The sequence below is a fragment of the Plectropomus leopardus genome, chromosome 17 (assembly GCF_026936395.1).
Source record: "Plectropomus leopardus strain MGB_pleo_1.0 chromosome 17, ASM2693639v1, whole genome shotgun sequence".
Classification (NCBI taxonomy): domain Eukaryota; kingdom Metazoa; phylum Chordata; class Actinopteri; order Perciformes; family Serranidae; genus Plectropomus; species Plectropomus leopardus.
Window position 1 is genome coordinate 12106387 of NC_142192.1, and position 27893 is coordinate 12134279.

At 40.8% G+C, this 27893-nt stretch overlaps 1 protein-coding gene across 1 annotated transcript in view; it reads left to right on the forward strand.

The window, feature by feature from the left end:
* The window catches only part of runx1t1 (RUNX1 partner transcriptional co-repressor 1), a 179402-nt gene that overhangs the window by 22174 nt on the left and 129335 nt on the right, over positions 1-27893 (forward strand). The window lies entirely within an intron of this gene.

A 27893-nucleotide genomic window follows, 5' to 3' on the forward strand; every position in this document is an offset into this window, starting at 1 on the left:
AGGACATTTTTAAGAATTCAGGCTGTGTTTTGGATTTTAGAATGTTTCTAGGATTTTTGGACGTTTGATAAACAAGCTCTGTTAGAAAATTAGAAAATGATTGGATGAGCAGACCACATTTTTCCCACAGGCCTTAAGTTGACTACCACTAAACTATAGCATTAATATACAGATTATTCATTCATTGTTTATTATAAGGATCCCCATTAGCTGATGCCTAGCCAACATGCTAGTCTTCCTGCGGTCCAAGACAACATAACATTACATCAGAACAGAAACAAATAATAAAAATTGATAGTATACAATATGGTAAATAAATGAAAAATAATAATAAATAATAATAACAATAACAATATTATTATTATTATCATTATTATTACCATTATAATAAAACAAGATAAATAAATAAAGAAAATAAAAAACGGTATAATAATGGTAATAGTAATACAATACAACTACACTGACGCACCATCGCTCTAGACTACACTAAAACAATAATGACAACCTGCAAATCAAAATGATACATACACTATCAAATCTCAAATTAAGTCACGTACTTGTAAATAAGATCTTAATTTCTGTTTAAAACTTAATTTTCCTTGATTTCCTTTGATTTCCTTACGTCAGTATAATTTTTGTAAATATTACACAAATTACTCATTTAATTTTAAAATCTGTAATGAAATACATCAATTGTTGAAGAATGTATGTAAAAAAACCACCAAAAGCCATGGCTGCGGTTGAATATGAAGAATTGGTGTGTTGGATTTGTGCGCAGAGGAAAGCGGCGTCACTGTGACAGATTGCAGGTGTATTTAGGCGGCTGCTGGCTATCGGGCAGAGAGGTGGTGCAGACACACAGCACTGACAGGAAGGCAGGGACAACAAAGTGCTGTTGATAAGGAATGGAGACAGAGGATCACATGAGGGACGGCTGGCTTCAAGCCTGCTTAACCAAGTAAACACACTCTCAAGACTCACACATACGGACACACCTACTTTATATACACACACATACATATCAATATATCAAATAGAATTTGTGTCATATGCTGTATATAGAAACACTGGATTTATATTGTAGCTCATTAAAATAATTATTCATCTGTATTGCCATGATGTAAAACTGGTTGGAACAAACTTTTCTATCAACAAAATCCCATATTTGGAAGAATATTTAAAGGCTTGACAGCGACTTATTGTAACTCTTGTCACCATTGTAAAGATGTCATTTACGTTTTAAGTTTGTATTAATGTAAAAACATTAACATCATTTAAATTTCCATTCTTGGTGTATTTCGGATGCTTCATTTATGCATCTATGACACTGTAAAAGAAAAACTTTGGAATTAGCTGCATTGAAAAAGTCTAGTGTTTATGGGCTGTGGTATTAAAGGAGCAGCATACAACGTTCTGAACATTACTGTAGCAGCAAACAGCTGTTATCTAAGTAGAGTGGAGTACTGGCGTCCTGAGCAGAGAATGAAATCACACTACCTCTACGTGTTGCAATCTAAGCTTCTCTGTTGTTTGTTGTTGTAAACAGTCAGGCCGATCATACACCTTACTGCATGTAAGTCCGTATGTGTGTGTTTGTATACCACCGGCTAGTTATCTGCCACCGCTCTGCACTGCTTATTACTTCTGACCTTGGTTCTGACCTTTGGTGGTGGAATGGTGTCATTGCTGCTATGTGAAGTGTTCTTCCAGTACAATCTTAATCGTATCTTTAATTGTCATATTGTGACTTATTGTTTATCATTCTTTTTTTTTTTAAATAAGTAATCTTCACTTATCGGCAGTGTTACCAACTCTTTTACAATGAAAGTAGATGGCATTAGCTGCAAAAGTCACTAAAAATCACCAGATGATGTCATACAGTCATTTGCATAATGGTAATGTAATTTCGCATCAATCGAAGCATTAAAACTTCGCTGAACTAGATTCAATAGAAAAATCCTTACTAAACATTTGAATGGCATGAGAGCTATGGTGCTTTTCTTGTACTTCTAATCCAAAGAGCAAGAACTTGAGCCCTGCACTGATGGCGAAAGAGCCGTGGACTGTGATAACTCTTAGAAGCAAGCGTGGGAATCAGTTGTTATATATTTCATCTATTTTTCCTTGATGGCCTGAAAGGTCACCAGTTTTGTTGCTTTTTAAAAAAACATAACATTGCTTTTGAGGGTCTGTTAAGTCACTAAATCTAGCGACAAAGTTGCCAAGTTGGCTTCATTTAATTTCTTCATTTTATTTTTCATTTAAGAAGAATCCAAGAAGAATATCGTTGAAGAAACAGTACTTTAGTATTGTTTCCACCCTTGTGAATAGGAGTGCATGGGTGTGTGTGTGTTTGTGTGCCTTTTGGGATGGATCTGACTTATTTGAGAACAAGCTGTTAAAATAAAACTGGGTTATCTGAGGAAAACTACAACAGCAAAACCACATTTTATTGCGTGAAATACAACTTCAGGGACACAGTATTGGCTGTGGAAACATTTTGTGAGTGTAAAAGAGCCCTTGAGCATTTTCATTCTTCTCTGCATTCAGGAAGTTAACATCTTTTCAGCATTTTTATCCTGAGAACAGGCTAATGCTGTACATTGGCCTCTCTTTTCAAAGGACAGGCGCTCAATTCAAGTTATATTTTAACAGAATCAACTGGTATCAAATAGCAAATGATTAAAAGCAAAGTGAAGTATTATATAAATATGGGAACACTGAATGGAAAATCAAATCAAAACACAAGTCATTCAGAAAGCTGAAGAGGGCTAAAAAGAGAGAGTATTGCCATGACCACAATTTAAACCTGAAACCCTTTACGGACTAGTGAAGGATGTCTTTCAACCTGAACTATATTCAAAGAGTGATTCAGATGTCCTTTCCTTTAAGTACAGTAGGCAGGGTCTTAAATACTATATTAGCAGTGTCTTAAATACTGTATTTGCATGTGTGAGTTGAGGTGAAACAGAGAGCATGAGAAAATGAAAAGGGCAAAAAGAGAGGCAGGAGTCAACGAGTCATCAGATTGTCAACTGAAGTCAAAAACACTGACGGTACAGTAGCAGTGGTATTGTGTCTGTATGTGTATGTGCGCACATGGTGCTCATGTGCTTTTATGTATTTGAATATTTGGGGTGGCGTCTCCTCGCCTGGTCCCCAGACAGAGTGTGTACAGCTGTGAACTTTATTCCCAGGGCCACAGAGTCTGAAACATGGAGCTCGATCTGTCAGCCGCAGCCTTTATTTCCAGCTTTAGAGAGACACATCGTAAACTCTGCGTACTGCAGACACACACATGATGACGGCTTGTACATTAAGAAGATGTTAAGGCCATGATTTAAATTTGAAAGCAAACACTTACTGCTTTGAAACACACATGATTGGGACATAAAAGGTGTCTTTACACACTAGCGGATATGCATACTGAAAGAAACCACTTTAATGTACAAAAAAAGTAAGCTTCTAAACAAAATTTTTGTTCATCCTAATAAAGCTACCACCCTTATTTGGAGGTGTTTAGTTCAAAATCCTTGGTGGTCGTTGACTCTTGAAAGTAGAGATAGTGAGTTAATTGCATATGTCAGATTTTTAATGCATACAAGGGAAAAAAACTGATAATAATCTGGTTGTATACAACATAAATTTATACAATTATCCATAATGGATATACAGCTCAACAAGAAGGCTCATTCAGTTAATTCAATTATTATGTTTCTGTCTTTAAAACCCCATCAGAAGTTGGCAGAAAGCATTGTGTGTGTGGTTTCATCAGTGTGTATGCTACGTTTTTCAGTTTTACCAGCTTTCTATACAGTCTCGCAACCACGCCAATGCAACAGATGGCTGGCACATGAGTATCCTATATTAATGAAGTACTCCATTGTTCAAACTGTGTACATGCGTAAAATCTCAAAAAGGCCTTCTGAACTGAAACAAAAGCACCAACATGAGCTTCTATTCCAGTTCTACTTATTCTGGCGATACATGGGGAGCATTCCTCTCCTATCACGGTCCATGCAAGCTGTGAAGCAGCCCAGCCCGCCTGCTCTCCATCACACCCCTGTCACAAGCCTAGTCGGCAGCTCCCAGCTCCTAATTTGCAGCCTGGAGTTAGCGAGCGGCGGTCTGGCTAGTGTTAAACCACCAGAATGATAAGATCCAGGTCCTCTCCCCTTAAGTCCTCGTTTTTCCACATCGACCAATGGGCTCTTTTGTTTGAGACATGGAGATGACTGTTGGCACACAGGTATCTATGTACACATTCACACACATCTTCAGATGCAGGAAGACCCTTTCCTGAGCACACACATGTACACACAAATACCAACACAGGCTCCACCACTTCCTCCAAGCGAAACACAGAAGATGTATGACTTGTCTGCAGCTTGACGCCTGCTGTTACGTACCTCGACAATTCCTGGAGTGTGTAACAGATGACGTGTGTATTGTGGAAGAGAGTGTGCCTGGTGTGGCTCATGGCCATTGGTTGCAGTCATTCAACATCAGGCAGACGGTCCCGAAAGAGAAAAGATAACTGTTATTACAAAGAGATTGCACTATAGTCTCTCTTAATGCCTCCTTTGCATTTTAACACAGAACCAAATGACAGCAGCATCATGCTGCTCCGCTGTTTGACTTTTTTAGACAGCATGACGGCATTGTGGACTTAAAATAGGCGTGACGGGCATGACATGTAACACAACAGCGTCAGCCTCCGGTGTGACTTATAACATATGTGTCAGCAACATTTCCTGATCAATAACAAAGGCATAACATGGTAATAACTGTCCCTGTTATATGGTGGCTTTTAGTTTCCTCTGTCTTGGAGGTGAAGGAGATCCCAGACCTCATTGTTTTCCCATCACATTTTTGGTTGTTCTTGTTTGAGTTAGCTGTTTACTGCTATCAGCTACTTTTTAGTTGGCTCAGAGTCGAGACAACTCTTCCCTCTCATTCCTTTATCTTACATTTTATGCAGAACTGTTCGGCCCACCTTTGACAGGAGTGTGAAAGGGGCTGGTTATTTTGGACTCCAAGAGATAAGGACAATGCTGTGTACCAGGTCATGTCTTTATTATTCAGGTTCTTTCTGTATTTGGCCAACACATGCATTACTTCAACTTCAGTTTTTCAGTTCCACTGTCTGGACATCATGCCAGTTTAATTTAGAAAGGATCAGTGAGCTTTGATTTAATAAAGGCAATTAAAGTTTCAGAATAATTTTAAGACTTGCACGTCTCCCAAGATTGCAGCAAACATATTTGCTCTAACTAATATATATAGTCTCATACAGAGCATTGATTTGAAATTGGACTGACTGATTGGTATAGCATTCATATAGGGAAAAGTTCAGGCTCCAACCAATCAGACGTATAATCAGTTACCTGAGGAAAGAAAGTACATCTGAGCAAACTGAGATGGGGAAGGAGAGCCTGGGGCAGTGCCGCCGCTCCGCTACCATCCATTGACTGCATAATGTTATGGATCTGTTTTCGCTGACTTTGACTGACAGCTGACCAACTTTGTCAGCAACCTTGCAAGAGCACCCCTCTCTTATATCATTCAGAAACCCGTATCAATGACCTTCAATTTCAAACGCCAAACCAAAAAGTATCGACTGAAAGCTTCCTTTTATCAGGTGCCAGTCTTGGAGTATTTCCCTTTCAGAAAGCATAATGCAGAAAGCATAACAGGTCAAGCCGTTCACTGCTGCCATGAATCATTCCTAGCAGAAGGGACGATCTTTCAGCCCTCGTGTTGTTTCATTACTGGCTGATGAAGTAGTCTAGCCTCGTGAAGCAGGGAATCTTGTTTGGCTTGGCCGAGCCTCCCTGACCTCGGAAATTCATGAATACCATATGTAAAACTCTTTCATATATTGTAAATCCACCCAGAACTGTTATTTTTGTCATATTCTCTTTGAGCTGGGGCGCAGAGGAGCAAAAATATTCAAACTTGGGCTTGTAAATTTTTGAACGATGAAGAGAGGGTTACAGAGAAGCCAGTCTTTGTTAAAAGGGTATCTGTCTTATCGCTGAATGAGAAAGACAGGTTCTCGGAGGGTTCTGTTTCTTCGCTCTTCAATGGGAGTCACAGCAGACACACGAAGGTCAGCATTGTGTGTCTGGAAAATATAGAGCTCAGTAAGTCTGCCTCAGAATGCTTCCAAATAACTCCATCACTGTCTGCCCACATACATCTGTCTATTCATATCTGTCACTCCTGTCCCTTTTCCTTGTCACTGTCCAACTCTGCCTATTGTGCTTTTTATGAGCTGTACCTGCTGTCTGTCTGATTCTTCTTCTGCCTTCCTTCCCCTCCGTCCCTCCACTCTACCAGATCCAAACATGTCAGTCCTCCTCAATAAGTGTCCAGAGGTCCCCTATGAGGTAACACTCCCAGGGTCTGTTTCATCTCCAAGCGTGCCTCAGCTTGCTTGAGATCACATGAATGGCTTCGAAATTGCTTCAAAATAAAAGCGGCTACAAAAGTACCGATTGTGGTAGTATCAACAATCTGAACAGGGCTTACACATCCAAGGCTGCCAGAGAATTTATTTTAGTAATGAGATGGAGAGATGCCCTGCGCATATCACAGCTTGGGCTTTGATTTATGCCGCTGAATGAGGTGATGCCGTAATTTGTGCACGAGGGGAAAACACACACAGCCATTTAGTGATGGGATCCAGCTCTGTTCAGTGGCACTCTCCCAGCCCATCTGGCTTCATTTACAATCCAGTTGGAGTCACACACGAACATTATACTTGGCTGTCTTCATTTTTATTGGTCAGCCTTGATTTATGACCATCAAAGTCCAAAATAATTGGCTGACACTGGATGTCTTTTATAAGTCGTGTTCAGGGGGCAAAGCTTCAGCGGCAAAAAATGCTGGAAAATGAGTGAAAACAGAAGGAATGCATGACGTGATGCCTTGAGAAGGAGCAGCAGAGTCTCTGCAGCCGAGCCTCCACTTGTGTATTTTTATAACAGGCGCCTCCTTGGCCAGCTATGTATGGTCGTGCCAAGTACTTGTGTACACAGCGTTGGCCAGGTCATGTAACTTGTAGATGAAAAACATCTTTGCCAGGATAGGTTCAGTGACTAGAGAAAACACAGAATTGCAGAGGAGATACTGTGCTAAGCTAAAGCCGGAGGGGAAAAATTCTGAAAGCATTGGGAAAATGACTACCATACATTTATGTCGAATTAGCTGAAATAATTACAGTTTCTCAAAGCATCATGTTTGGCAAGGGGGAATATAAATTACGAGGATGTATTGTAGCTTACATATTTCTTCATTTTTGGAAGAGAATTAAATTGTTTTTTTGGACAAATTTGTGGAACAGCATCTAGCCTTTAAGCTAGCTGAAGCTGCCACAAGATAAAGAACCCTTATTAGCGTAGCTTGCTCACTTTGACACTAATTAGGACATGTTAATTTTTGTTTGTGTTTTAACACAGTGTTAAATTTGTCCCAGGCTGCTGAAGGGCATTCTTGTAACCTCAGCTCTTACATCCGTCTTATACCTATCTGAGCTAAACCTTGCGTATTTATGGTTGAGGCACTTCGGAGGCTAACGTTACCTTTGGCTAGCTGGCTAATGAAAGCATTTTACTTATTTCTCTGAGTGCAGCTGTGACAGATGTATCCTGAAGTTTAACATTTGCAGTTTTCTCTGCAATTGCGCAATTGCAAATGGAACAATTAGCAGTGCTTTTTCCAGAACTGAATATAAAATCTGTGAAGGCGAACTGCGCGATCTAGGGCGAATATTTTGATTGTATATGCTTCTTTGTGTTAGCTTGCCAACTTTGGCACTGATTGCCATTATACGTTACTTTTTGTTAATGTTTTAACACAGTGTTGTGTTTGCCCCAGGCCGCTGAAGGATAGTCCTGTAACCTCAGTCCTGTAACCTCAGCCCGCAGGCACCCAGAGAGTTGGCCAGGGCTTGAAGCCAATTTTTATAAAGGCCAAACAGTGTGATAACATCCATGAACTGATGCCCTGTGGCCTAAAAACTAGTTTCCCCATAGACTTATGTGGCGAAACACATCTGTAAATCAGCGGATACATTTTTTCTTTTTTTTATCCATTCGGTCTGAGCTGCATGATTGATTCACTATCACCATTAAAGTTAGCAGAGCGCTAACCTGAAGTAGCTGGAAGTCTCACGTGTACCTGCTCTATGGGCCACGCATAACAGAAGCAGTGCCACTCTTCTGGGTAATCTTCATTAGTGTTTTATAAGTGCCTCATTTGTTTTGACAAATGTCAAATTTGATGAATTTGGGCTTATTTAACTGGGAGGAGGGTGTGTAGCAGCTTATGGAACAGGGCTATCAATTTCAGCCAGCGTCAGTGTCGGGGTAGGCCCAGCGAACACCAGCCCACTGTAGAAAATTGTATTTTTTTCTCATTGTGAGTTGAAAACAATTAATACTAGGGATTGACAATAACTGTGATACTTTAAAATGAAATATTGATTTCATGGTCAACAACATGCATGATAATATTGTGTAAATAATCAAGCGCCTCTTAAACTTTTTTCTGCTTCTTCCTGTTCTTGCTTTGTCTCCCTCCCCCAAAGCCATCTGTTTGCCTTTTTCACTGTCCATCGTAATTGCTCTCCTTGTACGCTTTTGTACAGTTATGTATACTCTCTCTGGACTTCCCTACACTTGTATTTGAAGTGTAAGTTGTTAGCCAAAAAAGAGACAAAATGCGCTTTAAACAAGTTAAATCCTGATAATGTACTTTATTTCCACACCACTAGGGGAACACCAGTGGCTGTGGAGGGCGATATTACTGCAAAAAGAAAAAAAACATAAATAAAACTATAAAACTATTTCTGTTTGGTCCATACATTTTTGATTAAGTACACATTCAGTCAAAACAAAAAATGGGGATAGATACAGTGTAGTGATATTTATTAAATTGACTTTTAATTTCAGTTTAGCTTTAAAGATGTGTTTAAAGGCTATTTAACTCTGGTTTCTCTTAAAGCTTTTACTTTTAAGGGTCACCTTTAACTCCATCCATTCCTCCATAGTCTAAGTTCATGCCCTGGCACTAAGTCAGTCATGTTGACATGAAACAGCATCATACAGCCAAATCTGTATCCATAAAGCCACTACAATAATGACTGAAAAAGAAAAACTTTTAAAAAAGTCTTTAAAAAAATGCTGATGCTTACAAATTCTTTTGTGCACATTTAAGTTCAGTTTGATTCTTACTCCTTCCTGCTATTGTAACTGTAACATCCCTTTGAATGGATTCTGCTGGTAACATGATGGCACATCACCAAGACTGATGCATTTCAGTAGGCTTTACATTCTGATTTATTATTGTGATTTTAAAGGTGTTTAATGTGTAATATACATATTGTGCTAGTGCTTCCTATAAATGCATTTAAAAGATGAACAGATATGATATCTAATATGATTTTAATGCTGCAGCTGATGGCAGATTCTAATTAACAGAGTTTGGAGTTTTAGAGCACACATTTAACTCATGATGTGAATTTTATGAGCTACTGTTTTCTTCCAGCAAATTAACTCTAATGAGCGATGGAAGATTTTGACAGAGACTTTTTTTCAAGGCTTGTTTTCTGTCTTTCCAATGAGACAATGCAAACTCAAGCCTTCCTGGATGATATTTTATCAATGCAGTAGGTCCCTCTCAATCTCAAGTCTGCAAAACACCCTTGAAAACTCAAAACTAAATCAAAAGTTGCTTTGTGTCTCGCTTAGGAATGGCGGAGAAGCTTGAATGACAAGGGGGGAGAAAAAAAGCTAATAAGCCAACAGAATGAGCGTAGACGAGCTGAGCCAAGCAGCTAGAGAGATTTTATTTCTTCTGCCTCCATCTTTTTTTAGTTTTTGGAAGGCAGCCTAAAAATGTGCCTGTCGCAGATGTTTGGACAGAAGGTGTTTGCATGCTGTTCATTTATACACTGCCATACGGGACACAGTATGACCACCACAATAACCAGTAAGTAACACTCTCCATGTGCACAACGCCTCGCCAACTTCTACCTTCTGTTTTTGGAGGGAACGTGTACCCCCGTGGATTGAGACGTACCTTGAAGCTCCCGACTTGCCCCACCGCCACTGATAATGACGCTGCGGTGGTAATGGATTTTGCATTAGTGATTGGTTTGGGAGGGAAAACAAACAGTTTTCATCGAGGCTTTACCTACCGAGTGTGTTTGAATGCGTGCACAGGTGTAGACGCCTGTGCACGCACAGATTGCTGCAGACCAGAGCTTGTCAAAACTCCCACACATGCAAACTTCTTCATGACATGGTAGCTTTGCTCTGCTATGCTCTACTGCAGAAAGCTACCCGGGCCATCTGTCATTCTACCCATGAAGGTGAACAGACTGTGTGCCTGAACCAGTTCCAAGTTTCTCATGCTACCACTCCCACTACATATTGCAGGGGTACAGTATCGCTGTCACCAGCTTTATGCTGCATATTCATCAGTTTCAGCAGTTTGTCAGAGTTCTCCCATCAACAGTGCTAACTCCCTCTCAGATGACCCCAAAATATAACCCTCTCATGAAAACACTGAGATTGAAACATCCAATATGCCTGAGCTGAATGCTGATTATCCAATGAAATAGACAAGAATGTTGTGACTATGTTATGAAAGGTGCAGTATGGGAGGTGACAACACAAGTTAAAAAAAGAAAGCTCATATGTGTCCGGTCTACAGAGCCATTTGTTGTGTAGTCTCTGTCATCACGTGCAAAGACAACACTTCTGTTCATCAATGCGTCTCACCAGTACAGTGGAAATGAGGCAGACTGACGCAGCTCCAAACATATGTTGTTCATTTTTTATCCTTGAGCCATAGTTTCCTGCCTGAAATCTGGGATTATTTAGCTGAGAGAGAGAGAGAGAGAGGGAGAGAGAGAGAGAGAGAGAGAGAGAGAGAGAGATTGATACAAACACTGCGTGTGGCTTCAGCAGTTCCCTGGCTATTACTGGCTTCATTTTGAGACCATGAAAATACACAGTTCTGTTAGAAAACATTGAAATTTGTACTTTTTCTTTACATGCAGCCTATTATTTGCACTGATTGCTCTTCTGGCCCTGTTTCACAGAGCTGGCAGCCTGCAATGCCCCAAACTCACATCCCTGCATTATTGAGGTTTTGAACTTAAGTTTACGGTTAAGAATAATAAAACCTGACATTGTTTAAGTATATGTGCTACTGCATCATTTCCATTGTATGATTTTTGTATCTACAAAGCACACATTTTTGATTTACTGCTCCAGCACTTGTAGGTAGACCTTTATAGTGCTATGTTTAGTAGCCATAAAAGTCCATTCCTGTTTTAAACCGCAGATATTGGTGAAGACATATTCCAGTCTAGGTGTAATTGGTTTCAGTAGTTAAGTAAAAGGCAATTTCCTCACTGAAAACAGCCTGACTCCATGTTGCTCCTTGCTCGCTCCAAGAGAAAGATGCTCCAGTTCATTTCCTCACATGTGCATAGCTCTTCATTTTAGGAAGGGACTACACTTTTTTTGCCAAGAATTAAATGAGACGCTCATGTCTGTCCATTACTGTAAGTATAAATATCCAGCCAGCAACTGGTTAACCTATCCAAAGGTACAAAACCTGACTACTAGCACCTCTTAAGCTCAGCAATTTACATGTTATTGTCTCCGCCAGGTGTAAGCCTGGAAGGGATGATGCCTTTGGTCATGTTTGTGCGTTTGTAAGTGTGAGTGTGTATCTGTCCACAGCTAAGCTCGCTAACTACTGGACCAATAAGCCTAATATTTTGTTTGCACATTTAAGCCCGTATGCTGAAGAACCTCACATGGTAGTGTAGTTACTGTAGTTACTGTACACATGTATTTTTGGGTTATTTCAGTGACTTAAGTCATCATACTAATTTTTGTGCTTAGGATACGGTGGAAAGATGAATATTTTAGAAGGAATGATTCCACATTGTCACATAATTTAAGGTGCATATGTGATGAGATTAGGGTAGCACACACACAATGTTGTATTCAGCGTATTTTGTGATTAATCTAATGTACATCACACACACACACACACACACACACACACACACACACACACACACCTACACCTACACCTACACCTACACTTACACACCTGTGTACAATGTGTGTTAATATGGACCCCAGGAGGATTAGCTGTTTTTAATAGCATTAGCTAATGGGGGTCCTTAAAAATGAATAGATAAATAAGTCTTGGCTCTAAGGTAGCTGGGAGTGACAATTGCATTCGGCGCAGCTCTCTGTGGTTCGCCAACGACCTGGTTTTGCTCTGTCCACCGCACATTGTCATACCTCATTGGGATGTCTCAGAGCCAGAGTGTGTTACCTTCCCAGTTTTGTTACTTGCAGTTTAATTTGGTCTTTTTGCCTTGATATTTGTGCTTCTACCATATGTAGCCTAAGAAAGCAGGCTATGCAGTTAAATGGTTTCTTATTTTGTTTTATTTTATTGTTATTTTCTACTTTGTTGTGCTGTAGTCTCAGACAAAGTTAATACCGCTTTACTTGCAAATGAGGTTTACTCATACTTCCTGTTGTCCTTCTCCTGAATGTGTTGATATGATCTCACACAGGCAGCATCGGGTTATAAAAATAAATAGATAGCAGATATGAAATGTAAATCTTTTGCAGTTATTTTGTGAATGCACATGTAGCCTTTGGGAATCTTAAGTTCCAGTGATGTATTGATACACAAAGTTGTTTTGCTTAAAGTGATTCTGCAAAATGAGTTTGGGGTTGATCCATGTCATTTTTCTTTGATCACAGTCCCTCTGAGATCAGAATTAAAATGGATAAACTATTATATATAACTGAAAAGACTGAATAACCACTGTGTCAGAAGAGTGTACTTCATCATAGTACTGCAGGTCTGTGAATGGTTTTGTTTTCGATGGGAGCAAATCCAAACAGCAGTGAATAACACTCTTTGTTGAAGCAGCCAAACCTCTCAGTAAAATTCAATTTCTGAAACTACATGAATGAAAGACCTCAAGCAGAAATGTGAAAGTCAGCCAGTCGACGTTCGGCTCAAGGATAGTTTTTTCTCCATCATTCAGGGAGTGGACAAAAAGGTTGCTGTAGAGAAAGTGTTCTAAGTTTTACTTATTTTATTACATTTGTGATGAATAAAACCTATGCAGTCATACTTTAAAGGATCGCCAATTTTCAACCAGCTTTCTATCAGATCAATGTGGGTGTATGTGTAGATGAACTGTGGTAAACTTTCCTCCACCTAACCAGTGCCTACATATCCCTCCTCACCCCTCGACGAGACTACTCCAAATGTTGGTTGTACAGGTCGTACTTCAGATTTTCGTATTGCCCACCGCCAGCTGCCGCATCAAAGAGTGTACAACTGATCAAGAGAGACACCCACCCTTCTCTTTCTTTCTCAAACTTGGACTGAAATCATATTGAACAGTAACACTAGGCAATGCTGATCAAATGTTAATCAAGTTTACATAACTGCACTGCCTATTTCTCACCTAAAATGTTATAAGGAACATATTTCAATGTCCCATCTTGTTGTAATGGCGAGAGTTAGTGAACAGGAAGTGGGCGCCACACTGCTTCCTGCACAGTGACCTTGATGCAAAAAAAAAAAGAGATTAAACGGTAAAAGTGAGCAGTGCTGATGAAATATTAACCAATATTCTGTCACTGAATTGCATATATCTCTCCTCAGATGTTTTCAGAAACACGTGCTAGCTTTACCTTTTAACTGTAATACGAGAAATACGAACTACGAGACCATTGTTTCACACGGACCATTCCACTTACACGAAGCTTAGCATTCTGGGAGTTGTAGGTTTCCTACCTCTTGAGCAATAGCTTCGTTTGTCTCTGTTTTCTCTGGTCCTGTAGCACCATAGTGTGTGTAGTGTGTGTATAAGTATATGTGTCTTTCTACTGCAGAGAGGGCCTGCTATTATGTGAGGTCCTTCTTTATATAGGTGAAATACTTCTTTTTTCTTTCAAGTATGAAGGTGGTAATATAATGAGTCTTTGGAGAAAGTTACCAAATGTATGTTATTCCAGCATTTATAAACGGAAGACTTGGAGCGACTTTTCTGAACAATGAAGCTGCCACATTTACCCTCCACTGTCTGTTTTTCCATCGGGGGGAGAAAAAAAAACAACCATTAGAATTGAACACATTGCATTTGTTTACCCCCACATATCTCTCATTGACATGCAAATGCCCCCCCCCACTCCTGAAAAAAAGGGAGAGAAAATCAGTTATTAAAATTCAGGTAATGTATTCCTGTTTCTGAATTCTATTTGAGAAACGTTATTAATTTCATATATCAAGTTCGGAACGGCCATCTGTTCGCTGCGCACCGCTGCACCTCCCTCCATCTGCCCCTGAGTTCCCCGCGCGCCGTTCTGCCGCCACCGGCTCCAAGTTTTTATGCACCCTGGCTTTTTGATTTGTCACTCATCGCCGCCTGGGCCCATGTGACCGAGCCTGGTGGGGGCATTGGGCGAAATCAGTAATGGTGACATCTCAGGTGATTTGAGGCACTGCTGAGGTTGAATAAGTGACTTTGTCCGGCCGTGGCCGTGGCTGTCACCTCCTGACACCGGCAAACCGACTGTGTTTGCCTTTCTTCCTCCTTTTCCACCTCCTCACTTCCTTTTCTCTACCCTGCTTTGTTTTCATCTGTCTTTTCTTCCTCTTCCCTTCTTTGTTTAACTCTCTCTCCCCTCGGTGTTCTCTCCTCCAGCTACACACCCCTTTCCTCCCTCCCTCCTCTCTGTAAGTGGAGGAAGCAGATTGTGCAGTCGGCACAGTGCAACGTGTCCCTGCCACAGTTAATTTAGCATCTGTGCCTTCATGAATATGAATACATTTACACGTCCAGGATATAATTAGGTGGTGGAGTGTGGAGAGGGTTCACGACACTCCAGGTGGGGAGAGAGAGAGAGAGAGAGAGGCAGAGAGAAGAGAGGGGAGGAGGAGAAACAGAAAAGAGATGGAAGTGGGAAAGAAGAGCAGGTAGGGCTAAAACAATCTCCCAGGCACTGTGACCTCTGTCGCCCAGCTAAGCACTCGCATCAATCACACAGAAATGGCTGGAATTGCATGACGAAGGCGCTTTACATGCCTGGAACAGAGAAGTAGATGCAGATGCAGATGCAGATGCATGCTGGGAGGACACTTCATCTTACTGCAAAATGTGCAGTTGTGATGCTGGTTGATGGTTTCCTGCAGACTGCGTGTCGGTGGATGTGTTGGGAAGGCTCAGGTTGCATATGTTTAGGCTAATGGTGCAAGTCTATGTGGGAGGTTCATGACATGTTTTTCTGCAGCGGGTGTCAAATGAATCCCAAGAACAAGCTTTACTTGATTTTTAATATATCATAAGTCACTTGGAAATACTCATGAGCGTCCAGTTTGATGGCTTTAGGTTTACATCTTTGTCAGACTAACCTCATGTCTAGATCACAAATGCCACATCAGTATTGCGCTGAAGTGATGACGGTGTTTATGCAACACTGAAGCATATATATCTTTACCGTTCCCATCTGCTCCAAGCATTTCAAAGTGTTAAGAAGCAAAGGAGTTGTCAAACTTTGTGCAGCATGCAGAGAGGAGAAATGATGAAAAAAACGTTAACAAAACTTAATTTGTATACCACTTTTCAATGTCAGTTAACCCTTAAAAGCCTGTGCATATCGGCTTAATTTGTTGTCAAAGACATGAGTAGAGGGCAAGGAGAAATGTCAAAGTAATTACCCAAAAATAAGCAAAAAAAAAAAAAAAAAATTACCTGTGAAAAAATAACAAATAAGTTAATTACCTGAAAAGTGTATAGTAAGTATGTAAAATCTTTTTAAATATAAAATTATGTTAATTATGTATGTATGTATGCTAATTAAGTATAATTTTTGGGCCATTTTTCTCTAGAATCTTTCAAAATAATTTTCTAAATCCACTAATTTCTTGCACTTTGCAGAACACTTCTTGCCAAGTTGCTCATTGCCCTTTCTTTCATTTTTTCAAAAGAAAGCAAACCAATTTGCTCAGGATTAGAAGATGTAAATACTTGCGAAGGCATCTGAGCGCAACACAAGAAATATCATGTTGATCCAGGTTTCAAAGGGTTAAATCAATAAGTAAACCTCAATAAAGACGAAAAACATGCCATCAGAAACAATAAAATCAACAAACAATGTCAGATAATAAGAAAATAAAGATAAAATGAAAAACGGTCGATAATTAAAATGATAAAATAATCAAATTCTAAAATGTTTAGTTAATTGTTGTGGTGTTTAATTTGGCATCAGTCTTGCTTTTACAGCCGTTTTGTCGGAAAAAAAAATAACCTTTGAATATAAATAAAAGCTTTAGATTGCGGTTGTGCCCGTGAGACGCGAGCCTGCACGGAGCCGGTGCAGACAGCTGCACAGATTAAAATAAGAGACGAGTATCTGTTGCATGAGATGAGCGAGTAAAACACACGTCTGACAGGCTTGTGGTCTAGACACGGGTGATGCCTTTAGCGTGCGCTGAGGTGGTTTGTAGCAAATTGTTAAGTAGCTGGATGAGATCTGAAGCTACGGTCATGGTCCTGAAACCTAGTCGACCTCAGTGGGTTGAAAATGACATGCATCACCAGGGTGAAATATCGTGGGATGTCATGGTGCAGTCCATGTACAGTCTTCAAAAGTGGTCCTTGGGTAGAAACTGAAAAAAAAGTTCCTGGGCAGGGTTCAGGACTGAGCTTTTGGGGAACAGAGCAGGGCTTCATTATCAAGGAGAACTTCCCAGTGGCTGAGTCCTGCAAATCTAAACTCAAGTAGAGGTATTAAAGTAAAAATGACCATTTGAGAGCACACTCAGGTTCACATAAAAAAAAAGAAGAAGAAAAGCTGATTAATGAATTACTCAAATGCAAGTTCAAATTTTAATATATCAGTGGCATGCGGGCCAGTGCAAAACAGTGAAACTCTTCTCCATTTCTTCCTCTCTACTTCTCTTCTCCTTATCGTCACATATGAAATATTCACATTGCTACCGTTTGTCAATAGGCATAGCACTTTATCATGTAACTGTTGTCGTTTTGGGCAACTTGTCATCTTCAGTTGAGGTTCACCTCACATGCTCTCCCCCCGACATTCAATCCCAGAAATTCAAGGTAGTTGTAACAAAGGTATTAAATGCAAATATAATGAAGTAAGAAGTCGATTACTGGCTCAAAAATATACTCGAGTAAAAAGAAGAAGTACAGTATAAAAATTGGAATATGAAAGTACTAATTTCTTAAAAATCCTACTTTTTTTCTCATGTGCGTTATGAAGCATGCCAATACACAACTAAATACGACCATGAATTTGCTCTCATTTATTGTGTATTGGAAGCAACTGATTCGCTGTACAAAGCATGTTGGGATACGTGCGACGTGGCCCAAGCCGGCGATTCGAAAAATGCAAACAGTGCTCACATCAGCACAGCCGCTCAAGCTGCAGCGCCGGCAACTTTCTAAACAGCTCCGTGTAAATCCAGGAAATACTTAAGTGAAACTTTTGAAAAATGTAACGTAGCTGATCATCTATCCATTTAAAAACCAAACATGTTTTTAAGGAAAAGTCCAAGTTACAATAATACTATTAATGTAAATCTGCCAGAAAACATTTTTGGTTCTGTTGCTTTTTTGTAAATAAAACACTTTTGTGTGGAGCTGGTAAGGAAGGGGGAGCAGGATTGTAGGCTGGATACAAGCAACCGGTGGGGCAGGGCGGTCACGAATTATGGCGAATTGGTCACATATAGCTAGCGGGCATGCACCGATACTTGTAATGCGTTACTACCCACCCCTGGAACTGCCACTTTGCCGGGAGCAGGTTGAGGTGATTTGGGCATCTGATTTTAACATTTCTTGTTCACCTCCCTGTGGAGTTACTTCAATTACTGCCAAATGAGAGGAGACCCCGGGGCAGAGCCAAGACCTGCTGGAGGGATTATAAGTATCCCTGCTGGGCTGGGAACACCTCAGGAGAAGTTGGAAAAGCTAGCTGGGAAAACCAATTTTTGGGCAACTCTCCCTCTAAGATTGGCCAAACAGAAATTATGGTTGAATAGCTGGAAAGATGGAGTGTGTGTAATGTGTGTAATATGTGTATTCATTGTAATTATATGATGTTTTAATGTTTTTGTTGAGTTTACGCACATGTGGCACAAGTTTATAATGCAGATTGTGCTCTCTCTGTGTGCTGCTTTGTTTGTCTCAGTAAAACGTGGTTAAGAAGCTCAGCTTGGCACGGGAGTACATAAGTCATTCACGCTGCGTAATGGTTTATTTGCCAAAGCGCTGTGCTATTTAGGCACCGGGGAGGCACAGCCTCCAAAATGTTTAATGTTGTGTAGTTTAGCCATATGCCACTGTTTTACAGCAAGCACTGCCTGTGTCATTACACCCCGGTGCATTGGGCACTTTCCATAATGGATCCATAACGAGAAGTTGCTGCAAATGAATAGCCAAACATCTTTGGGGATGTTTGTTTAACACAGGTGTTACCCTTCTGTAAATATGATGGCGAGGTGCCGTGTGGCAAGGTAAGCTGCCAGGCAGAGGTTGGTGGGGGCTTTTTGTGCAGAGGAGGCAGCTTTTCTTCTGTGCAGTCAGTAAGGAGGGATGGCAACTTGGAGCTTTAAAAGTCAAGTTTTGCATTCCCTTGTTGTCTCCGTTCCAACCTGACTGACATGAGAAAATCGCTCCTTCTAACCAGCTTTCACAGTGAGTGATTTGAATGAGGGTATGTTTTGAAGTGATACGGCAATCTTCTCATCCATAAAACACTACATCACTCCGGAATCGGAGATGTCCTTCAAAGTGAAAAAACAACATTGTCTTTAAGGTTAAAAGTCTGCGATAGAACCTGCACACTGTGCCACTCTGTTCCTCGCCAAACGCTCGCCAGGGGACCAAGCAAGGTAATTGATTTTGGATGCAGTCATGCAGGGGTAGTCCCAGCCACCGCAGATAAGAAAGAATTTCAAATCAAAATTATGTCTGCTCTATGCATATGAATCAGATCAGGCCTAATAAAATAAAGGTATTAGCGGCGAGGGAGGGAAAGAAGTAATTAAAGCAACTCACCAGGCGACGCTCTCGCTTCGCTCTGGAGGTCTCGGTACCTCGGGGTGAGTTAAAGAACTTGTAGCTTTTAACAGGAGGCACAGAGGTCATCTGACTCTGACTTCATTCCAACTTTCAACAGGGGTTCACGCTAAGGTTCACTGGTGTGCATCGTATATCACAAATTTTTATTATTTTCCATCTTATCGAATACTGTGGTATGTAGAAATTATACAAAGAAGATTTAGAGCCCATCACTCAGGAGTAGGTACAGTGAGGGTAATAAATTGCTGTTTGGGTGCATGGAAGTCTTGGAATATTATATGTAATGCAGACTTGAGGTCTTCACAGGTCCAAAGTTTTGGACACAATCCAAAATGGACCAGTGGAAAACCAGCCCAAACTCAACTTGCAAAAATAAATGTTCAGATAAAGTGACTAAAAGGAGAAAATACAGAGGTGAATAGTCCTCAGGGTAATTAGACCAAATCCAAAACCAGCATTGCCCGCAGCTTTATGTGATGCCAATTGACCATCAGCTTTATGAATAGCCAAAGTTATTTGTTACTCCCTGTGTTTGACAGCAGATTTTGTAGCCAGCTAACAGCTGAGGCTATCAGTAAAATGCAGGAAGAAAGAAACTGTCCATTTTATTCAATTAAAATGTTAAAACATGAAATTGAATAGCTATTATTTTAATTTTATTATAATACATTAATTAAAAAACACCCGTGATCCACTTTTTCCATTTTCATCCCCAGAATCAAATCCAGAAATAAAGGTAGGACAAAATACCACCTGCGAATCACCTTTTTTGCAGTTTTTTTCCGGCATTACCTTTTGCAGGACCTGTGGTGAAAGCACAGGAGCCCATTTAAAATATAATTCCTCCAGGTCCAACTGGCTGCAAGGGACAGACTGGACCTGTGAAGACATTTGATGCAGATAAATTGCTCATGGGGATGCTTAGAAAAACACTGCAAAAGATTGTTTTTCTGTGAGCATGAAAGTTTATCCGTTCTGCATTTGTCCCCCCTCTATGGGAAGGTCAGAGGTTAAGTTCAGCGACATGGCAACACCCTTCAGTAAAAATTTAAAGCTTTGCACAGGGAGGTCAGAGCCAATTGGGGCCTCAACCCTGCTGCTTGTTGCTCACCTATCCTGCTGTCACACGCATGAGTCAGGACACTGTATACAGTACGCTCTCCTATCAACAGTTGATTGACCAGCTAGTCTGTTTGCACAGTGGAAGTCGTCCTCTTTGTCTGTGGTCAGGAGCTCTGTACGTTCTCTGGGGGGAAAAGGATTATTCACCCCTCTCACACACTCTCTGTCTCCCTCTCTCCCCCTCCTCCCCTCAGGGCTCGCCTTTGAGTGCGTCCCTGGATGCTCTTCCAGTTCCCTTCTTGATCTGGACCCATCTGTGGCTCTTTCTCATTCTCTTTGTTTGTTTTTTTCCACATTTTCTTTTTGTTATTCTCGCTTTCTTTTGGTTACTCTTATCATATTCCCTCTAAACCTACCGCTTCTGCCTTGCCCCTCTTCATCTCACTCTTTGGCATGTTGTGCCTTGGGGATAAACACTACTTCTAGATAGAGAGGGACACACACACAACACACACACACACACACACACACACACACACACAGAGGCAAAGGCAACATGCAGGCAGGTGTGACTGGAACAGGTTTGGCTTAAGACTCCCACCTCTCCAGCTGGAGGAAACCGTGGGGCAGCCAGGTTCCCAGAGATGGCACCACGTAGGAATGTCTTTCATCACAGCAACACATCCTGCAACAACCTCACTTAACCCCGCCACGACCAGAAGTACACACACACAACAACGCATGCACTGCTTACAAGCCTTATAGGAAAACAACAGGAAAAGAGTCCAAGATAGCAAGGTCACCAGCATGCCAAGATGTTAAGGTATTCTTGTGTGTGTGTGTGTGTGTGTGTGTGTGTGTGTGTGCGTGTGAAAAAGACAAAAAGAAAAAGGCAGCAAGTGGGGAGAATCTATTAATAATGAACAAAAGAATGAATTTTGGTTTTGTGCGTGTGTATGTGCAATTATATACACAGACATGCATGTGTACACACACATTCACATCTTGTTCTGTATGAGTGCGTAGATGGTCCTCTTTTATCCCTGCTGGATTTTATCTGCTGGCTCCAGAATCAGTCCAATCCAATTTATTCCGTCCTTCACCCTCGCCGAGTCATTTACGCCTACTCTAATTTCCGTATCATTTAATTCTGCTCCCTATCTTCATCTCCCCCCAATTTCTCCTGACACCACATTTGGAGTTCTGATCTAAAAAAAAAAAAAGAACTCAACTGAAAAAGTTGCCAAAGACTTACGTGCATGGTTTGCAGCTGCACAATGGGTTAATGCAAATTCAGTCGAGACAGGTGACCAGTGAATGTCACCTTGGCTTTACTGCAGATTGACTGCTTACAGTGAAAGTCTAATTGCTGACATTGAGTCGTGTGGAAATGAGGAAATGAGTTTGGTTTGTGCAAACAGGCGGACACATTCGCAGAAAAATAAGAGGGCATTACATATCTACTCTACAAGTTCATTTTTTATGTATTTCGGCTTTTTACATCTCCGTATGAACTGATCTTCATTTCACTGGTCTGCAATGTCATAACTGAGCCCACTAGCCAGAAGACAAGACATCTGCAGAATTTTCAACCAAAATTGTGCCACCAAAAGCAGGTGTTTTTCAGTGAGACGTCGGCCCCATTTTGTAGCCACAATTGTGCCAACAAAGTGGGTGTTCTTTAATGACACATCATTTTCACCATGATTGCTCTGTCAAACGCGAGAGTGTTTTTGCAAGACATCTGCTGCATCTTCTGCTGCAATTGTGCCACCCAAAGTGGGTGTTTTTTGCAAAAAAATCAGCATCATTTCCAGCTGCGAATCAGCATCATTTCCACTATGCCACCAAAAGGTTGTGTATTTTTGTAATTTTAGGGGGACATCGGCACCATTTTCAATCGCAGTTATGACACCAAAAGTCAGTGTTTTCTAGCAAGACATCAACGCTATTTCCAGGCGCAGTTGTGCCACCAGAAGCAAGTTTTTTTTTCTAAAGACATCGGTAGCATTTCCATCTGCAATTGTGTTACTAAAAGCGGGTGTTTTTTAGCAGGACATTGGCACCATTTCCAGCCACAGAGTAACGACAATAGCAGCCACAAAATCAATAAAACATAAAGAAGTGTCAAGTTTCACATAACCACTACAAAATAACATACAATATACAATGTCAATATTTATAATCAAGTAGGACAGTAAGCATATAATACTCTCGCACAGTGTAAATGGTTAAATGCTAAACATCAGTGTACATTTTCAGACTTTGTTACGTCTTGCCAAATTTTTGAAAATGACAAATGTAAAGCCCCCAGTTTGGTGCAAGTACAGCTGGTCCAAGAACACTGAGATGACCTCCAAAAGTTGCTCCTTTGTCCTGGGAGACAGTGACGTGCCAAGTCCCCAGTCTTGTGTGCCCTGCAAGTGAGCGCGGGGCTGGCAGCGATGCCAGTTCAGAGACGGGTAGGAGTTCTGCAGGCCATCTGGGAAAGCTCCAGGAGGATCCTGGGAGAGCACGGCGCTCTGAAATTGCATCATAATCACAACACAAACACACACTAGACACAATGAGCACAGGCAGATGAACACGCCAAAAAAAGTTACAGAGCCAAACTCATGCGGTGCAACTAAAGACTGACTTTGTGTGACCATAAATACACCAGAAAAATCTAATAGATAGAAACTGATGAAAAAAAAAAAGAGTGACACTTCACTCTCTTTGAAAATACATCAGTGAACAAAACGCGTACCCCTGATGTACGTCTGCTTCCCAGAGCACTCTGGTTGTGTTTGCTTCGTAGCTCTTCCCCACAAAACCTTCCCTCAATAGGTTTATCACATAAAAATGTTTCAAGAGATGAAAGAGAATATTTAAAATGCCAAACTCAAGTTTTTTTTTTCTCTTAATGGTCAATTTAAGTGGTACTTAGGACTGTATTGCTTTGAAGTCTTTGAAATTTTAATGATGACCTTGATTCTTGAGTGAAGCACATCAATGTTTCTCGCTCACGTTTAAAGGCCCCAGCACATAAATGACTCAAGTTTGGTTGTCCAATAATATCCCCAAGGACGCCGGTGGGTGGTGGATGTGGTAATTAATTACTCAGTGAAGATGTAAACATTCTTTTAGAAGTAAGTAAACTAGTTGTTTGTGCATGTTTTGCCTTGATGGTTAAAGCTGATTTGGGTTTCCTGACCTCTGCATTCAAAGGAAACACTCAGAATAAAGTCAAATAGATTTCACGGCAAAGGGACATCAAAAAAGGAAAATATATGTGAGACACTTTCACTCCTTCCAATTTTTAGTTTAATTGCCGTGTGTCTGTTTGACTCATGCATTGATACGTGTGAGAAGTAAGTCGGTTTATTTGTCCTCTCTGAGACACCTGATTCAAAGTAGTGGTGTGTTAAATCTTAAGCCTACTCTTTCATCTCCGTCTCGCCCTCAAAGGATCTATTGATCACGCAGCGCTGTGGTCAATGTTACAACCAGCCCCCCCGCCATCTTTGCTTAATGTAGTCAATAATCGTAATGGTGTGATCAGTGCGGCCCCCCGTGAAATGGCTGCACAGCTGTGGCTGCTTCATTTGACTGATGGGAAAGCTGGAAGAGGGGGAGAGGAGAGGATGAGAGATTCTAAGGGGGACCGGTGCAAAATTAGATAAAGTGATGGATGGATGGGTGGATGGATGGATGGATGGATGGATGGATGGATGGATGGATGGATGGATAACTAAGTGATGGAGTGACTGAAATGCATGCATGGAAGCTTAAGATTTCATTTAGAAAAGTGTAGAGGAATAAAAAAGTCTCGGGTTTACAGCGTAACAGATGGGAGGATTGATGGAATGATGGGAGAGCGTAGGCGATGAGGATAGAAGGGTAGAGGAAAGGGGGGTGGAGGACTCTTAAAGCATAGCGGCATTCACGCATCCCAGAGGAAGGAGATTAATGGCGTGTGCCTCTCCGTCACAGTGGCACTTTGTGCCAGGCGCCCCCTCGTAAAGCACACCCCACACATCTGGCACAAGCGTAAGGCATCGGGCACCAATTCCTCACATCTCTCTGCCTTTCTCTGTTTCGTTGGAGTTAGGAAGTTCCTCTTGGTACACTGGGGTGTTAGAAAGAAGAATCTGTACTAATCATTACCCATGACCATGTGATATGCTCTTATGAGGACGGTCTTAAGCTCCCTTGTGTTCACCAGGTGTATATCTGTCAATTAAAGCACTTAGCAAACAACCTATTGGGAATGGCGTTCCATGTTACCTGCATGTAGACAGTAATGCAATTACCTTGTTAGTCACTGATGGGATTACTGTCATATGGAATACAAATGAATAGGAACAAGTATTGTCACAAAATCACATGCAACCATATCTCCAGCAACAATGTTTCTGTACAGTAACAAAGGTAAGTTTCGAAGGAAATGTATCTCCTGCTTTTGTTACGTTTATTTGTCAATATTTTTCCTGTCGTGGAGGAGTGACATTCTCATGCCCTCATAGATGAAGGAGTATGTCGGATGAACAAAGAACGCCGCTTTGAAACCTGAAGGGTGGAGGTTGTTTTGTGGCTATTTGTTTTGCACTTGTATGTAAGGGCCCTGACACACCAAACCAATGGTTGGCTGCTGGTAAATGCCAGGCAGTCAGTGAGCTTCCATCGCCATAGTTTTTGCAGTTTGTTTTGAATCATTGGGACTACTTTGCTTTATTTTGGTGGGGCGGGGCGATTCAGCAAGTTTCAATCAGCGTCAATCTGATTAGAAGTGAAGACGGTTATCAAACAGCTAAAGTTAAATGTGTTATACGAGTTACATTTTTTAGCCATTGAGTTTTGAACAAAAATGATTCCTCACCGTTTGTGTTATTGTTCGCTACTACACAGCAAATGTCATTGTTGTTTCAACATCAGGGTTTTGTTCATGATGTGCTAAGTGGCTGACTAGTGTCTTGAATCTGCCCTTTCTGGTTTCTCTTTATGAATGACGAACGTAGACAAGTGCTGTCTGCTGGTGTAGAGAGCTATTTCCTCTCATGCAACATTTTTCTGTGTTGTACTGCATTCTTCACACATTACACAAAATACGCAAATACGTCATTTTTGGTTTGAGCGCCCACTATGGCAATCATAAAGCTAGTGTAGTGAAATGGAGTGCCGTTGAAGTATTTTCCAGAACAACCAAAATTTCTATTTTCTATTTTCAAATTCTGATGACAAAAATGGCAGCAGTTGTTCAAAGACATATTGATGCTACACCATCACAGCTCATCTCTGCGTGACGGAGTCTGTTTACATTTGTCCATGCTCGGCACCACATCACGTTTGATTCTCTGACCGATTGTAGTTCTGTCCCATTGCTTCAAAAGATATTTTAATCGGTGGCTGTTGATTATGCCACTTGGAAATTGAAAACGAGAGTTTCCATGATTGGCCTGGCGATGCAGGGCTGCGTCTTTTCTTGACTTTAACAAAGTGATTTGAGTTGCCTAAGCATTATTATATCACATCAGTGAACATTTAGACCTGTTATTGCCATGTTACAACCCTCTATCTGTGCTGGAGTTCTCTTAGTTCAGATGTTCAGTAGGAGCTGTTGGTGCTGCTCCACCGGCTTTAAGTGCAACTTAAGGATTTGAACTCTGAGAGCTGTGTTTGACACTGGCCAAATGGCAACTTGTCAGACAGATTTGAATTAAATGCTGTATGAGAGGTGTTGAAATGTGTGTGATTGGTGGTGAGAGGTGAGCAAAGGGTTGTGTGTATACGCATGTATCATTGTGTGTGTGTATTTGAGGTTTTACAGCACAAAAACAGTTAGTTGCAGAATATGTGCGTGTGTATGTTACTGAGCATTGCATGTGTGTGCCCTCGCGGCCATGTGTGTGTAACCTATCTGAGGGTTGGAGGCGATCAGTCTCTGGTGGATTACTGTCGGCGCCGGGGAGCGGGAGCGTTTGACGGATCGGCCTCCCCCACACTCGGGACGCTGCGTTCCTACACAGATGGCGTAATTAACGGGAGGCGAGCCAGGGAGGGAAATTTATCTTTGATCAGCACCTTCGCGCCAGATTGTCATCTATGTTAATATGATGATAGCATCAGTGCGCACGCGTGTACGCATACTCACGTGCACACACAGTGAGAGATGGATGGTGATAGAATAGAAGCTAGGCAGCAGTCAGCCCTGAGGATATGGGGTTATGTGTGCAGTCACACACATACACACACACACACACACACACACACACACACACACACACACACACACACACACACACACACACAGTCTCCTCCTGATCCTTTGTTCACGGCATGGCACTGCACTCCCCTGCTGTGAGGAGAGCCGGCATGATCTGTGGAGGGTGCCTCAGACAGAATCATACATACATACACACACAACTGTATGTTTGAAGTGTGTGTGCAACGATCAAGGAAATTTTACGTGAAAATGACACTTCAGAGTTGAATAACCACAGTTTTTTGTACAATCAAGTATCAAATCCTAAACAAACTGCTATATAGTTGATTGTGTGAGATGTACAAAAATATTTTAAGTTCCTGTGTTTAGAATTTAGGGGAATCTATTGGCAGAAATGATATATAATATTCAACTGTTTTCTTTAGTTTGTAACTACCTGAAAATATGTGTTGTTGTTGTTCTGTTTTTTTTCCCTTAAAATGAGCCGTATATATCTTAATACGGAGTCATCCATGTTGGCTTTAAATAGGGCCATTCAAGTTTTTGCATGTCCCGTTGGTAACCATAGTCCTATTTGTATATTTAATATTTATATAAAATGTTATATTTACATGTTCTAAGAACAAATAAAGTAGCTGGAGTTGCCAGCTTGAGCTTTTATTGGTGTGGTAACATTTTCTTATAAAACTAACTAAAACTTGGCTATGCCAGCTTTTCATAGCTTAGCTCGAGCAAGCTAGCTGATCATATATTTAAGAGAAATTATATTTGTTCCAGTTTGAAAAATTGATTTCCTTTAATACAGCATGTGTTTTATGATCCACAGAAAAAAAAAAAAACATTTTTGGCCAATTAAATGACTCAGACCAGTGTCCCATTTTACAGTAGGCTATTGGCAAAATGGGATGTAGTAGTCCTTCTGACTGCACAATTACGTCCCATTAAAAACTATATTTGAATGAAACCATTAGTATGTGTTTTTAGATTATTATATGCTTAAAAATTTTCATGTCAGAAAGCTATGTCAACTCACTTTTTTGTGATGCTGAGATCAAGTAAATGTGTGTGTGATGCCAAGCCCACATATGATGTCATATCTATGTGACTTTTTTTTCCATATCAGATATCTTTTCAGCAATGCATAATAATTGCTTTGGGGTTATTTTGTGCATTCATTAAATAGATACTCATTGCAAAGCTTAACTGTCCCTTGAGCTTAACTGTTAACTGTCCAATTTGCCACAAGTCCCAATTTATTGATACTTAGTTCTCCTACATTCTTGGCACACAAGAGATGTTTCAGTTGGTTGCAATCCTCAACCTCACCACTAGATGCCACTTAATCCTAAACACTAGACCTTTAAAAACAACATGAACAAAACCTTAAATACCAAAAGACATTTGGTGCATTTTGATGAAGGTTTGAGATCTCCTTCAGTTGCCCTGGACATT